Raw genomic sequence first — 13,942 nt, 5'->3', positions numbered from 1 at the left:
GCGCTTTGGATAAAAGCGCTATTGCTATATAAGTGCAGTCCATTGAACATAACATAATGGCCAAGTAGTAAATTAAACTTTATGTCCACAATTCTGAACTATCCCTTCAATGTCATCAGATGATTTCAACTTTTAAAAGCGGAGAAAGCAACATATTGTGCTGTTGAACCGAGGGGGTTGTGGTCAGGTCTACAGTTTTTTAGCTTTACCATTTCAGTTTTATATTGTTTTCCACAATATTCTCCCGACCCCTGGGGGCTCCATAATATATGTGAACATTATACTGTTTAATTCAGAATCCCAACTATACAGTGTATTACTAAGTAAAAATCAAAACATACCACACCACAAAAGGTCAATGAAGTGAAGAGCACAAGTGAAGAGCAGATAAGGAACAATCCTCCAGATTGGCAGTAATCAGCTGGATCCTTGGTGCATGGTGCATCTGGGAAAATGAAAAAAAAGGACACTATGATTCACTGGAAAGTCCGGGACTGTACATTAGGAGGGGGTGGGTGGTAGGAAAAAAGATATATACGGTGGGGAGGAGACTGTCTACAGATACACCTGTGTGATGTTGCTACGGAGTTAAGCTAATAAACGTATACTATACTCACAACCACAGCAGGGGACACAACTATTTTGTTACCCTGCCATGTGGCGGACAGACCTCGCAAATGTCACTCGCCCAATAGCCTCCAGCTGCAACCACTCGAGTCCCTGAGTGATGACTGCTTGGCGCCGCCTCGGTAGAAAAAATTCCCTTTTCATGATATTTGGCGCCTCTGATTGGCTCAATTTTGTTTCAATCTGTATGCATCTACAAATCATATTATACCAGGTAGTCAATTCCGTTAGACTGCGAATCAAATTGACGGATCTCCCCAATCAAATTGACGGAAATCCGTCTTGAGACGGAACACTTTAATGCCTGCATTCAACATCGATTATCTATTGTTCAGGATGTAGGAACGTTATACTTTTTCATTCATACAAAAATACAAAAATACCTTCTAGAATATAAGTATGTTTTATCATTTCCTGTAGTAATTCCTAGAACGTGAGTTATAGACCTAAATGCATCGATTGCCGTTTATTCCCTAGACACGCTATATTAAAAAATTCAACTGTATATGATCGTATACGTTATGCGTCATCATGCACGGAGGAAAGGGGGGGGGGGGCGGCGTTTATAATTACGTGATCGTCAGTAAATGCTTTATGTAGTATGGGTGATATATTGATCAGATGGTTTGCAGTGAAATGAATAAATTGGGCTGAAAATAACCAGGGTTTAGCCCAGTCAGATTTAAGGCTTTAAGACTTTTTAATGCCAATCAGAATTAAATTTAATACCAATTTCACGATAACAAAATGGCAAAAATCATGGGTACTCTCAGTACTCATTCAAGGGTACTACGACTATGCCTGCACCTCATGGTACCAAAGCACCTCAAAGGCACTAAAAACAAGATTACAAACATCACAAAACAAACTGGTCAGACTACTGCTTAACCTCACTCCTAAAACCCACTTTACCCCTGCCCACATTCAAAACCGCTCTTAAAGAGCACCTACGGGAGACTGCAATTCGAAACTGGCCACCGTAAATGTCCACCCCCCCCCCCCCCCTCCTCCTAATGTACAGTCTCATCCCCATCATATATATATAATATTTTCTGTTAGGATCTCTGGGTAACAGTACTGTATATTATTTGCATATCGTATATGTCACAAATGTAACAGTACTACAGTATATACCTGTATGTCATGTATGTCCCTATGCCATAAATGTCATGATGTCATGTATGTTTTTACTGTATTTATTTCTGTATATGTTCGGACAGAGATACGGGATGGTTTGAAAGCTCGGCGTTGCTAATAAATATTTTTAATATTTTTTTATAAACTGCTCAAAGCGGCATTATTTCCGCCGTTGGGTGATCACAGCGCCTGCGCACCATCCCGTATCTCTGTCCGAAACCCTCGTGCAACTGTGAGCACATTTGTAATGTCTCTGTGATACTTGTATAACGAACGGTTCGGCCAGAACCAGTCCTTCAGGGTAAATCTAGGTTGGTTTCCCATTGAGGAGCAAGTGACTGTGGATTCACTCGGTGCAGCACAGTCACGAAAGGGGCTATGGACCCTGATGTAAACAAGACAAACGTCTTTCTCTGGTCTGCATCACCTTAACAATTGTGTGTATTGAGCCGTACTGTATTGTACCCATTCTGCAATCTGTTAAATAAAGTTTTCATTCATTCATTCAGCCAGCCGCCGCGCTCACTGGGGCTATTGATAGCGTCAATTAATTGTTGTTGTTGTTGGTACTGCCGCTGCGGATGTGAACGGGGCCGGAGGGGCTTTGGGAGGATGGGAAAGTTATTATTATTATTATTATTATAATAGTAATTGGCTATCATACGTGCCTAGCTAGCGTTAGCTAAAAGAGCCCTCGCAGTGAAGTTATTATTATTATAGCTATCATACTGCAATATAAACTGAGTTTTATAGTGAAAAGAGCAGCTTTATTTTGGTCAAGATTGAAGGCTCTATATTGCAGGAAATTGCACATACAGGTGTTCATTAAATGTAAAAAAAATAAAATAAAAAAAAAGAATAAAAAAGAATCTTGCACCCCCACTTTCAACTATAACTAGGCGGCCATGGGTGTATATATGAATTTTGAATGCCATGGCGAAAAAATTCAATATTGATCTCAATAACGCTGTACAGCGAGATCCAATAGGGTCCAGCTGCAGACTCGGAGCCTCGGTCCAGATTGGAACTTCCGCCCTGCCACAGGACTATTACTCCTGTGACAGGGCAATGCGCTGATTGGCGGAAAGTACGGAAGTATCTCGAAGTACGTCTGACGTATCTCGAATTACGTCTGACGTTTCTCTACGTTAGCGAACATTAAACGTTGTATTCATAAAATAATATAAATTCAGCAGCATGGGGAGGGCCGGGGGGAGGGGAGGTACAGGTAGTAGAAGACACAGAGGTACAGGTCACATAATTATAGTACAGTGGAGAAGTAAAAATAGAATAAAAAGGCAGTGGAAACAATATACAATATTATTAACTCTAATAATAACACGCCTCGCAGGCTCATTATAATACGAGAGCCGTGGGTCTGCATTGTATAGAGCGGATCCCCCGGCCGTATTCAAGCGCTGGAGCGCTTTGCCATGGATAAAACTGTATTAATATAGTAGTAATAATAGTAGTTGGCTAGTTGCGCGCTTCTGGCCACCTCCCGCAGTGCGCGCATACACACATACTGTCTGTAGCCTATACAGTACGTGCAAAATTAGTTGTCAAGAGCCAATCGCACAGGTTGCCTCATCTCATCTGGCTCTGCAAATAGATCTAGAGTCTGAATATCATATATAGCCTGCTGATGATCTCTCTCAAATCCATTCTGAGAACGGAATGCAGTGCCTGCGACGCGGGTCTTGATTGATTGATTGATTGATTGATTGATTGAAAATTGTATTAACAGATCATGCTGGACCTACAAAAGGCCTTTGACACTGTCAATCACTCCATTCTTGATTGAACATTTTATTAACAGATTGCAGAATGGGTACAGTACAGTACAGCTCAATACACACAATTGTTAAGGGGATGCAGACCAGAGAAAGACTTTCGCCTTGGGGGGGGGGGGGGTCGGGTAGGAGGGGTGGGTGGGTGGGGGACACTGTGCAACTGTACAAGCAAAACTGTACATTGGAATATTGACAAAACCATACTTGGTCATTTACTGTACATTGGAGGGGGTTGGGTTACAACACAGGAGCAGAGTATAAACAACAGTACAGGAATGAGAAACAGTACTGTACTGTTTTGTAGGTCCAGCATGATCTGTTAATACAATTTTCAATCAATCAATCAATCAATCAATCAATCAATCAATCAAGACCCTCGTCGCGGGCACTGCATTCCGTTCTCAGAATGGATTTGAGACGAGAGAGAGAGAGAGAGAGAGAGAGAGAGAGAGATCATCAGCAGGCTATATATGATATTCAGACTCTAGATCTATTTGCAGAGCCAGATGAGATGAGGCAACCTGTGCGATTGGCTCTTGACAACTAATTTTGCACGTACTGTATAGGCTACAGACAGTATGTGTGTATGCGCGCACTGCGGGAGGTGGCCAGAAGCGCGCAACTAGCCAACTACTATTATTACTACTATATTAATACAGTTTGATCCATCGCAAAGCGCTCCAGCGCTTGAATACGGCCGGGGGATCCGCTCTATACAATGCAGACCCACGGCTCTCGTATTATAATGAGCCCGCGAGGCGTGTTATTATTAGAGTTAATAATATTGTATATTGTTTCCACTGCCTTTTTATTCTATTTTTACTTCTCCACTGTACTATAATTATGTGACCTGTACCTCTATGTCTTCTACTACCTGTACCTCCCCTCCCCCCGGCCCTCCCCATGCTGCTGAATTTATATTATTTTATGAATACAACGTTTAATGTTCGCTAACGTAGAGAAACGTCAGACGTAATTCGAGATACGTCAGACGTACTTCGAGATACTTCCGTACTTTCCGCCAATCAGCGCATTGCCCTGTCACAGGAGTAATAGTCCTGTGGCAGGGCGGAAGTTCCAATCTGGACCGAGGCTCCGAGCGGAAGTTCCAATCTGGACCGAGGCTCCGAGTCTGCAGCTCGACCCTACTTGCGAGATCTGGCGGTCAAAGCATGGCGGGCAATAACCCTTTACAGCGTGGATGTGTTAATAATGATTTGAAGATGTTTACGCTTTTTTTTACAACCCTACTGTTCTCCCAAGAATTAAATAAAGGTTTGATGATGATGACATGTCCTAGAAGAGAGATATAGATAGAGTGGGTGTGTTTGTGTTTGTACATGGAAGTTATACTCACATCAGCTTAAGGGAGATGCCATCCATGTCAATTCAGCATAGGATGATTCAGATGGCCTTGTGGTCAGCAGGGTCCCCCTCTGGCTGCTGGCCTCTGGTAGAGGTGTAGATCACCAGTGTCATCCCTCTGAGAACACAATTAGACTTTAGACAGTGGCTTGCGAGCACGATGAGCCTCATTTCTTTATTTTGTGATTGCTCTATCTATCTGATCTTATTACAAAATACTTGCCTCCTAGATCACTAAATGCGGGGCTCCTATCCTATTGAACATATTTTACTTTGTGTGTTTATTTTAACAATAATTTGTGATGCCATCACACAAACTGGCATTTAAAGGGTCAAATTTCAAAAAGTCCTGCACCAGAATGCAGGAAATTAAGTTTTTGTAACAAAATAATTGTGTGTGTGTGTGTGTGTGTGTGTGTGTGTGTGCGTGTGTGTGAGAGAGAGAGAGAGAGAGAGAGAGAATGATGGACAATTGCTTGCTGTGTGAGAGAGAGAGAGAGAGAGAGAGAGAGAGAGAGAGAGAGAGAGAGAGAGAGAGAGATAGAGATTAAGTACATTTGCTGAAATACAGTTGTTCTTAATTTTCTCACTTGCTATGTGAGAATGTTAGTTATTATGTTCTCAATGCCCTTGCATTGTATGAGTTGTGTGGACGCGTTTGCTAGTTCTAGTGCTATCCCTTTGTACATTGTGGCTGTGTCTGACAAAAGTTAACAATAAATAATGGTATTAGGAATACATTTGCCTCCTGCGTGAACTGTGCATAGCTGAATAGACTGTATTTTAACACCGGTCATATGGTGGTACTTGGAGAGCCAGCTACATTCTCAGGTGGTACTTGGTGTAAAAAGTTTGAGAACCACTGATCTATCATGTATAAAATTCAACTCACAATTCTACATGGGCTTCAGGTGGTGGTCTGCGTCTTCAGGTGGTGACATACTTCCCGCAACTGGCGAAGAATCTCTGAAATATTGGATTGTTTGACAGTGACACACAACAGAATATTATTTTATGCCTGAATTTCCCCAAAATGGCTAATTGGACAGCACTTCTCCACCATCAGTGGCTATACGTGTCAGATAGGTGCAGATAGGAGAATCTGTCTGAATGACAAAGAAATCGCTTAACTCTCCCTCCCTCGGCCGCTATTGGCGCGACGGTGTAGCGGTCATTCCTATATGGCTATGACTATGAGCCCAGATGCAACGAGTAATTGTCTACTCAAAATCAACTAAGTGTCATGATTACGTCATTACAACCTGGGACTTGGATGGGAGAGCAGGAAAGATCCAATGTCTTCAGTCAAAAATCCGCCAATCAATGCAAAGGTAAACATACGTCTTTAGAGACGTTTTATATAAGAATAAACACCAGTGAACTTGTGTATAAAATTCAACTCACGCTACAGGCAGTCTCTGCCTGCGTGCAACTGCTGGTCTCTGGTGGTAATTCAGGAATGGCTTCAAGTTCCTCTGGCGAAGAATCTCTGAAATATTGAATACGACAATAAAAATGTTATGCCAGTGAGAGAGGGAGACGGAGATAGAGGGAGAGACAGACATAGCACTGCTGTGTCATCAAATGACAAAGGCTTTGGCAATGTAGGTGTTGTGTGAAGTGGAGGGGGTCGAGGTGAGAGAGACAGAAAGACAGAGATGAAAACACAGATAAAGGTGTGAAGTTTGAAGTGGGGTGAGAGAGACAGACAATATTGAATTGAAAGATAATACTTACTGAGCTGAATCAATGGCAGTGTGGTAATAGGGGCTGGAGTTATACATTGGCATTCCTAGAGAAAGAGCAACATAATTAACAAAATAAGGAAAAAATAAGCACCATCAAAGTAGTTATCAATGAGCACCATATAACCTACAGTAGCAAGTGTACCTAGCTCCATATACCTAGCGCATGTCTGGTGGTAAAAACAAAACATGATTTGAGAATGTGTTAGTTAACTCACCTTGATAGCGGCGATGATTGCCAGCGAATTCTAAAAAGAAGACGATCAAAATATTCAAAAAACCTTGTATGCAATTTATCAAGACTGTGTATATTATATATATATATGTTTAGAGTAGCAGGAGCTAGAAGTTCAAATATGTCAGTCTTTCAAAGCCCCATTTTTTATATATAACAAAAGGCAGAATGAACATCACTGCCGCCCTGCTGGATTAAATTCTGAATTGCAGGTAGGCCTGAATAAGTATTTACTGTGCAAAATAACCAAAACCAGATAAATAATATCTGTTTTTTTATGAAGCACAGATCATGTTAATTAAGTATTCTGAGTCTGAGCAGACAGAAAACCATCTTACCCTCAGCAAGGGATTACTTTGTGCTGAAGACCCACAATGCAACACAACAACTGCAAGCTAAAATGCCTCACATACAAAACGAAATAAAATAGAGCCATGGCTGTGTCCCAAGTTTAACACAATTGAACTATAATAAAGTATTTGTTAACACTAGTTACAACAATGCTTATGTAACTATTAAAAACGTACATTTTAATCACGAAACAAAATGGCAGAATAACGTTAGCTAGCATGATAGCTAGCTAACGTTAGTAGCTATAATAATATGCATCACTATTTGCTCAAACAAGCTCCAAACTATTTGCCACGGCACAGAGATAACATTTAGTCAAACGATAACAGCCCGGTGATGGTATCTGAACGGAATCATACTATTCCCATAAGAACTCACTTACCAGTTAAGTACCATCTAGCATGTTAGCTAATAATGCTAACAAGCTTCGTTCTAGCCTACTAGTTGCCACCACGGTAATAATTCACAAAGTAGCATGTAGTCAAACGATGACAGCAAGATTATGGTATGTGAATGGCATAATACATAATATTGTCAATGACTTACCAAGGAGTTTGGCTCAGACTATTTGTCAAGCAGTCAGTGAAGACACCATCCATCGCGCCAAAGTGTTTGAATACCTCAAGTCCCGTGAGATCTTCTAGGTCTCGCGAGTTGCTTAGGACTATACCCTCTCGAAGGGGAGGGGAGGGGGAGGAGGGAGGGGGAATCTACTAAATTGATTCAACGACAGTTTTTCAAATGTTGAAATGGTATCTGTAATTAAATATTGAATCAACATAGCTTTTTCAACCTCAACCAAAAATAACCAATCTGACTGTACATTGGAGGTGGTTGGGTGGGTGGGGGGGTTGGGTAGGAGGGGTGGGTGGGGGACACTGTACAACTGTACATAAATATTACAGTGACAGTCCAGTTGAGTTAATGGATGGAGGGGGGGGGGGGGGCGTTGACTTGCAACGGATGGACTATAGTGCAGCAATGCAAGTTCAATTCACAGTTATTACTACAGACCGGTGGCACTCACCTCTGTGGTCATGAAATGTTTCGAGAGGCTGGTCAAGGACCACATTTGTGCCTCCCTCCCCAGTGATATGGACCCTATGCAATTTGCATACAGGACAAACAGGTCCACTGACGACGCGGTCTCCCAGGTACTGCACAGCACCCTCTCTCACCTTGACCGTCAGAAGGGGGGCTATGTGAGACTGTTGTTCATACAGCTCAGCGTTCAACACCATAGTCCCCATCACCAGACTGGTGGACAAGCTGATCGAGCTGGGTCCGAGCTCCGCCCTGAGCGCCTGGGTACTGGACTTTCTGAGTGAAAGACCCCAGGCGGTCAGGGTGGGGGGTCAGACCTCCAACACCATCACCCAATTCAATTTCATCAATTTCATCTCTGTGCGTCAGAGTTAATTTTTTTACAGAGCGCTAGCTGCTCCCTACTTCCAGTCCTTGTGCTAAACTATAGGCTATAGTTGCTTGCTTCCAGCCCTTGTGCTAAGCTATAGCTAGCTGGTCCCTATACTGCTTCCAGCCCTTGTGCTAAGCTATATAGCTAGCTGCTCCCTACTGCTTCCAGCCCTTGTGCTAAGCTATAGGCTAGCTGGTCCCTATACTGCTTCCAGCCCTTGTGCTAAGCTATAGCTAGCTGGTCCCTATACTGCTTCCAGCCCTTGTGCTAAGCTATATAGCTAGCTGCTCCCTACTGCTTCCAGCCCTTGTGCTAAGCTATAGGCTAGCTGGTCCCTATACTGCTTCCAGCCCTTGTGCTAAGCTATAGCTAGCTGGTCCCTATACTGCTTCCAGCCCTTGTGCTAAGCTATAGCTAGCTGCTCCCTACTGCTTCCAGCCCTTGTGCTAAGCTATATGCTAGCTGGTCCCTATACTGCTTCCAGCCCTTGTGCTAAGCTATAGCTAGCTGGTCCCTATACTGCTTCCAGCCCTTGTGCTAAGCTATAGCTAGCTGCTCCCTACTGCTTCCAGCCCTTGTGCTAAGCTATAGGCTAGCTGGTCCCTATACTGCTTCCAGCCCTTGTGCTAAGCTATAGCTAGCTGGTCCCTATACTGCTTCCAGCCCTTGTGCTAAGCTATAGCTAGCTGGTCCCTACTGCTTCCAGCCCTTATGCTAAGCTATAGCTAGCTGCTCCCTACTGCTTCCAGCCCTTGTGCTAAGCTATAGGCTAGCTGGTCCCTATACTGCTTCCAGCCCTTGTGCTAAGCTATAGCTAGCTGGTCCCTATACTGCTTCCAGCCCTTGTGCTAAGCTATAGCTAGCTGCTCCCTACTGCTTCCAGCCCTTATGCTAAGCTATATGCTAGCTGGTCCCTATACTGCTTCCAGCCCTTGTGCTAAGCTATAGCTAGCTGCTCCCTACTGCTTCCAGCCCTTGTGCTAAGCAGGCTAGCTGGTCCCTATACTGCTTCCAGCCCTTGTGCTAAGCTATATAGCTAGCTGCTCCCTACTGCTTCCAGCCCTTGTGCTAAGCTATATATCTAGCTGCTCCCTGACACATGCCTCCTCTATTTGAACGACCACATCAAACAAGAGGTGGACGCGGGCAAATACTGCGGCATGGTCATGCTGGACCTACAAAAGGCCTTCGATACTGTCAATCACTCCATTCTGATTGACAAGCTAAAAGCAATTGATTTTGATAGCTTATCAGTGAGCTGGATGCAATCCTACCTGGAGGGGAGAGAACAGATGGTAGAGGTAAACGGTATACTCTATCCCCCCCCCTCACAGTGAGCTGTGGTGTTCCACAAGGAAGCATACTAGGACCGCTACTCTTCCTAATTTATGCAAATGACATGTCGTCAGCCTGTGACTGCAACTTGTTCCTGTTTGCGGACGACTCAGCCATGCTGGTCTCTGACAAGAACAAGTTGCAGGTTGAAAAAACCCTCAGCTCGGAACTATATAGGCAAAATCTGCATATGGCTCGCTGATAACAAACTATCATTACACATGGGCAAAACAGAGTCCATTCTCTTCGGTTCAAATAACAAACTCAGCAAGACCGACGGCTTCTCAGTTGCAGTGCATGGGTGACAATATTGTCACAAGGAAAGATGAAATTACCTACCTGGGTTCCATCCTAGAGGCAAATCTTTCCTGTGACAAAATGGCATCCAATGTAATAAAAAAAGTCAACCAACGAACTAGATTCTTGTACCGGATCTCCTCTCAAGAAACAAGAATACCCTGAAGACTCTGGCAGGAGCCCTCATTCAATATACTACGACTATGCGTGCACCTCATGGTACCAAAGCACCTCATAGGCGCTTAAATCTAAATTACAAACATCACAAAACAAACTGGTCAGACTACTACTTGACCTTACCCCCAGAACCCACCTAACCCCTGCCCACTTTGACAATCTAGGATGGCTTAGAGTAGACGACAGAGTACAGCAACTTGCAATGGGCCTGGTCTACAAGATACACTATACGACTAAGGTACCCATGTACATGTCAAAATACTTCCCAAAGGTCAGTGAATACCACAACCACTAGAGGAAGCTCAACAAATCATGTTAAACCCAGATTCGGCTCAAACAATGAACTAAACACGTTTCGCAATTATGCCACATCAATGTGGAACGCCCTACCCAAAGCTGTAAAGGAATGTGAATCACTACCCACTTTCAAAAACACCCTCAAAGAACACCTATACGGGATACTGCAATTCGAAACATGGCCCCTACAAATTTACATTTACATTTACATTTAGTCATTTAGCTGACGCTTTTATCCAAAGCGACTTACATGTTCTGTACGACAAGCCATCAGGAAGGGCACAAGCTGAGCAACAATGTTCATCAAAGTGTTGAGTGCTGGTTAGTTTATTAGGACAAGTGCATGACAGTACGGTTAGTTAGGGTTAGATTATTTTTTTTTAATTCAGATAATGGTTGAAGAAGTGCGTCTTTAGTCGACGGCGAAAGATTGGACGTGTTTCGGCTGTCCTAACTGGGGTGGGTATAGTTCATTCCACCATTGTGGGGCAAGGACTGAGAATAGGCGACTTCTCTTTGATGACCCTCCCGGAGCTTGGATAGGAGTAGGTCTGAGGCGGCCAGAAGATGCAGAGCGTAGGGGTCTTGAGGGTGTGTAGTTAGAAACCATTGATCGGAGGTAGGCGGGAGCGGTTCCCTTTGCCGCACGGTATGCTAGGTCGAGGGCCTTGAAGCGGATTCGTGCAGCAATGGGGAGCCAGTGCAGGTCCCTAAGAAGTGGGGTGACATGGGCCGACTTCGGTAGGTTTGAGATCAGGCGGGCCGCTGCGTTCTGAATGAGTTGAAACATTTCCTAACCCAGTTGTCCCCCCCCCCCCCCCCCCCCCCCCAACCCCCCCCCCCCCACCTCCAATGTACAGCCCCCCCCCCCCACCCCACCCAACCCCACCCCACCTACCCAACCTCCTCCAATGTATACAGTTTCGACATCAAATGTATATACACTCTTTTTCTGGACACTTTTTGTATCACAAACAGTACTGTATTTGCAAATCTGGTATGTCATAAATGTATAGATGTAGCAGTACTGTCTATCTGTAAGTCGTGTACATATGATGAATTGAAAATGGGGGAAGTCTTTCTCTGGTCTGCATCCCCTTAACAATTGTATGTATTGAGCTGTACTGCACTGTACCCATTCTGCAATCTGTTAATAAACTTTTAAATCAATCAATCAATCAATCAATCAATCAATCAATCAATCAATCAATCAATCAATCAATCAATCAATCACATTATAATTACATTGTCATTTAGCTACCGGCAAAAGACACAGATACCTATGCAAGCTGTTCTGCGCATGGGAGGTTCTTATATAAATCGTCATTACACAAAAAAAAAAACTTTTTCCGCCCTGAAAGACAGGAACAGCAGCAAGACCCGACCCAGTAAGACATTTATATTAAGTCATTGTTTTCAAATAGTCATTATATAATAGAAATCTGCGACTGTCGTCTTGTCTTAAAATGTACATTTCCACGTATTTTACCGTAACAATATGCTAGCGTACATGTTTGTTCGTGCAAAGCAGCTAAAGCAATGAATGTGTTCATGCACACATGTAAGAATTAAGAATGGGAAATTCAGAAATAAAAAGTATACACTTGGTAGAATCAATATGAACAAAACTTTGCATTATATTCGAAAATCATTTAAGGTGTATTCGTGCACACGTGTCCCGCATGTCTTTGGAAAGACCAGATTACTTATTTGCCATGAAAGAGTTCTCTGCAGTATATGACAGCAGTCATAGAGTGTATATTTTCAGCAATACGTTTGTTTAGGTTAAGGTTAAAACTTAGGAGATTTTATCTTTTTTTAAATGTGATAATATTTCCACAGAGGTTGTTACAGCAGGATCTCACTGCCACCTATAGTATAGCGGCGCCTATGTACATGTATGTACCACGTGGATGGTTTGCAGGTTATTGTTACGAGACCGCCGCCATCTTATGACCGCCGCCATCTTATGAGTGAAAACAAACGAATTTCTACCATCAAATGGCATTTCACTATTTCGAAAGCCTTTCTAGGCGAGATATGCGTCAAATAAGCTTGCCCTGATTGACTTGTCCAAATTGGTTCAGTTATCTGCAATATTGGCTGAGATATATTAAACAGATTTGTTTGCGGTTTTTTGATAATCATGTCCTTAATTTGCATATAAATGATACATGGGACACTCTGACAACTTTCAAATCTAGAAACACTGGTTAGAAGTATATTTCCGGGGGGTGCATGATACCCCCCTCTATCCTAAAGATGATTAAAGCCCAACCTCCAGGTTAAACCCTACTGATCAATTATGGGTAGTTTACATCATTGGTATATAATTTCATTATTTATTTTTTTCCATTTGACACCGGAAATGCCACTCTGAAAGAGTTAAAAAGGTCCACGCACGAATAACATGCACGTGCGAATCAAAAAAGCTTATCAAACGCCGACGTCACTACAGCCAGGTGCATATTAATGAGCCGAATCTAAAAGCTAGCACGGCCGTGACGTCACTTCAGGAAATGCCTTGCCCGTCCGGGTCATAGTACTAGTTCAATGGTGGCCCACTAGGTGCATCACAGTTAGCCTATATAGTATATAGCTCCGCCGTCCCTGCTGCCTACAGTCAGGACCACTACACTGACGTTAGCCTATGGTTCTCTCCTCTTTGTGTGCCCCCGTCCTCGCGGGTGTCCTGCGGAGGAGCTTGTGGACGCGACAACAGCGGCGGCCGTTGTTAGCTCATAGCTATCGTGAACCACTAGCCTTTACGGGCTCGAGCACCCTACAGCATAGACATCTATATTCTATTATAGATATCTATGCCCTACAGGCTGCCACCATTGTCGCCGTTGTCGCGTCCATGGCCCCCCGGCAGGGTACCCGTGGGGACGGGGTGTACAGAGAGGAGAGAACCATTTTGGGTCGGCCGTTCATGCCGGCCAGCGAGCCGGATGTCGGGATATTTTGTTAGCACAATAGCTACCAAGCTAAGCTATGTTAGCTAAGTTAGCTAAGTTATAAACACAATATGTGTACAACGACACAATGATTTACATTATTACAAATATGGTAACGTGGTTGTGGCTTTAGAGATGGGTGGCTATAATCACGGAGCAATAGTGTTAGGTGAAACAGATACATTTTCATTCGGCTAGTAGTAGCAAGC

At 43.4% G+C, this 13,942-nt stretch overlaps 1 long non-coding RNA gene across 1 annotated transcript; it reads right to left on the bottom strand.

The window, feature by feature from the left end:
• Nucleotides 1-373: 373 nt before the first annotated feature.
• On the bottom strand, nucleotides 374-7,905 carry LOC311239057. The gene is made up of 7 exons (XR_014620413.1): nucleotides 7,800-7,905; nucleotides 6,886-6,915; nucleotides 6,660-6,714; nucleotides 6,327-6,411; nucleotides 5,815-5,888; nucleotides 4,915-5,040; nucleotides 374-445 (listed from the first exon to the last, which is right to left on the bottom strand). It is a non-coding gene; the product is annotated as an uncharacterized lncRNA (long non-coding RNA).
• Nucleotides 7,906-13,942: the final 6,037 nt, after the last annotated feature.

This window comes from Notolepis coatsorum (genome assembly GCF_963971535.1).
Source record: "Notolepis coatsorum genome assembly, chromosome: 13".
NCBI lineage: Eukaryota > Metazoa > Chordata > Actinopteri > Aulopiformes > Paralepididae > Notolepis > Notolepis coatsorum.
This window is presented reverse-complemented; position numbering and strand designations above follow the sequence as displayed.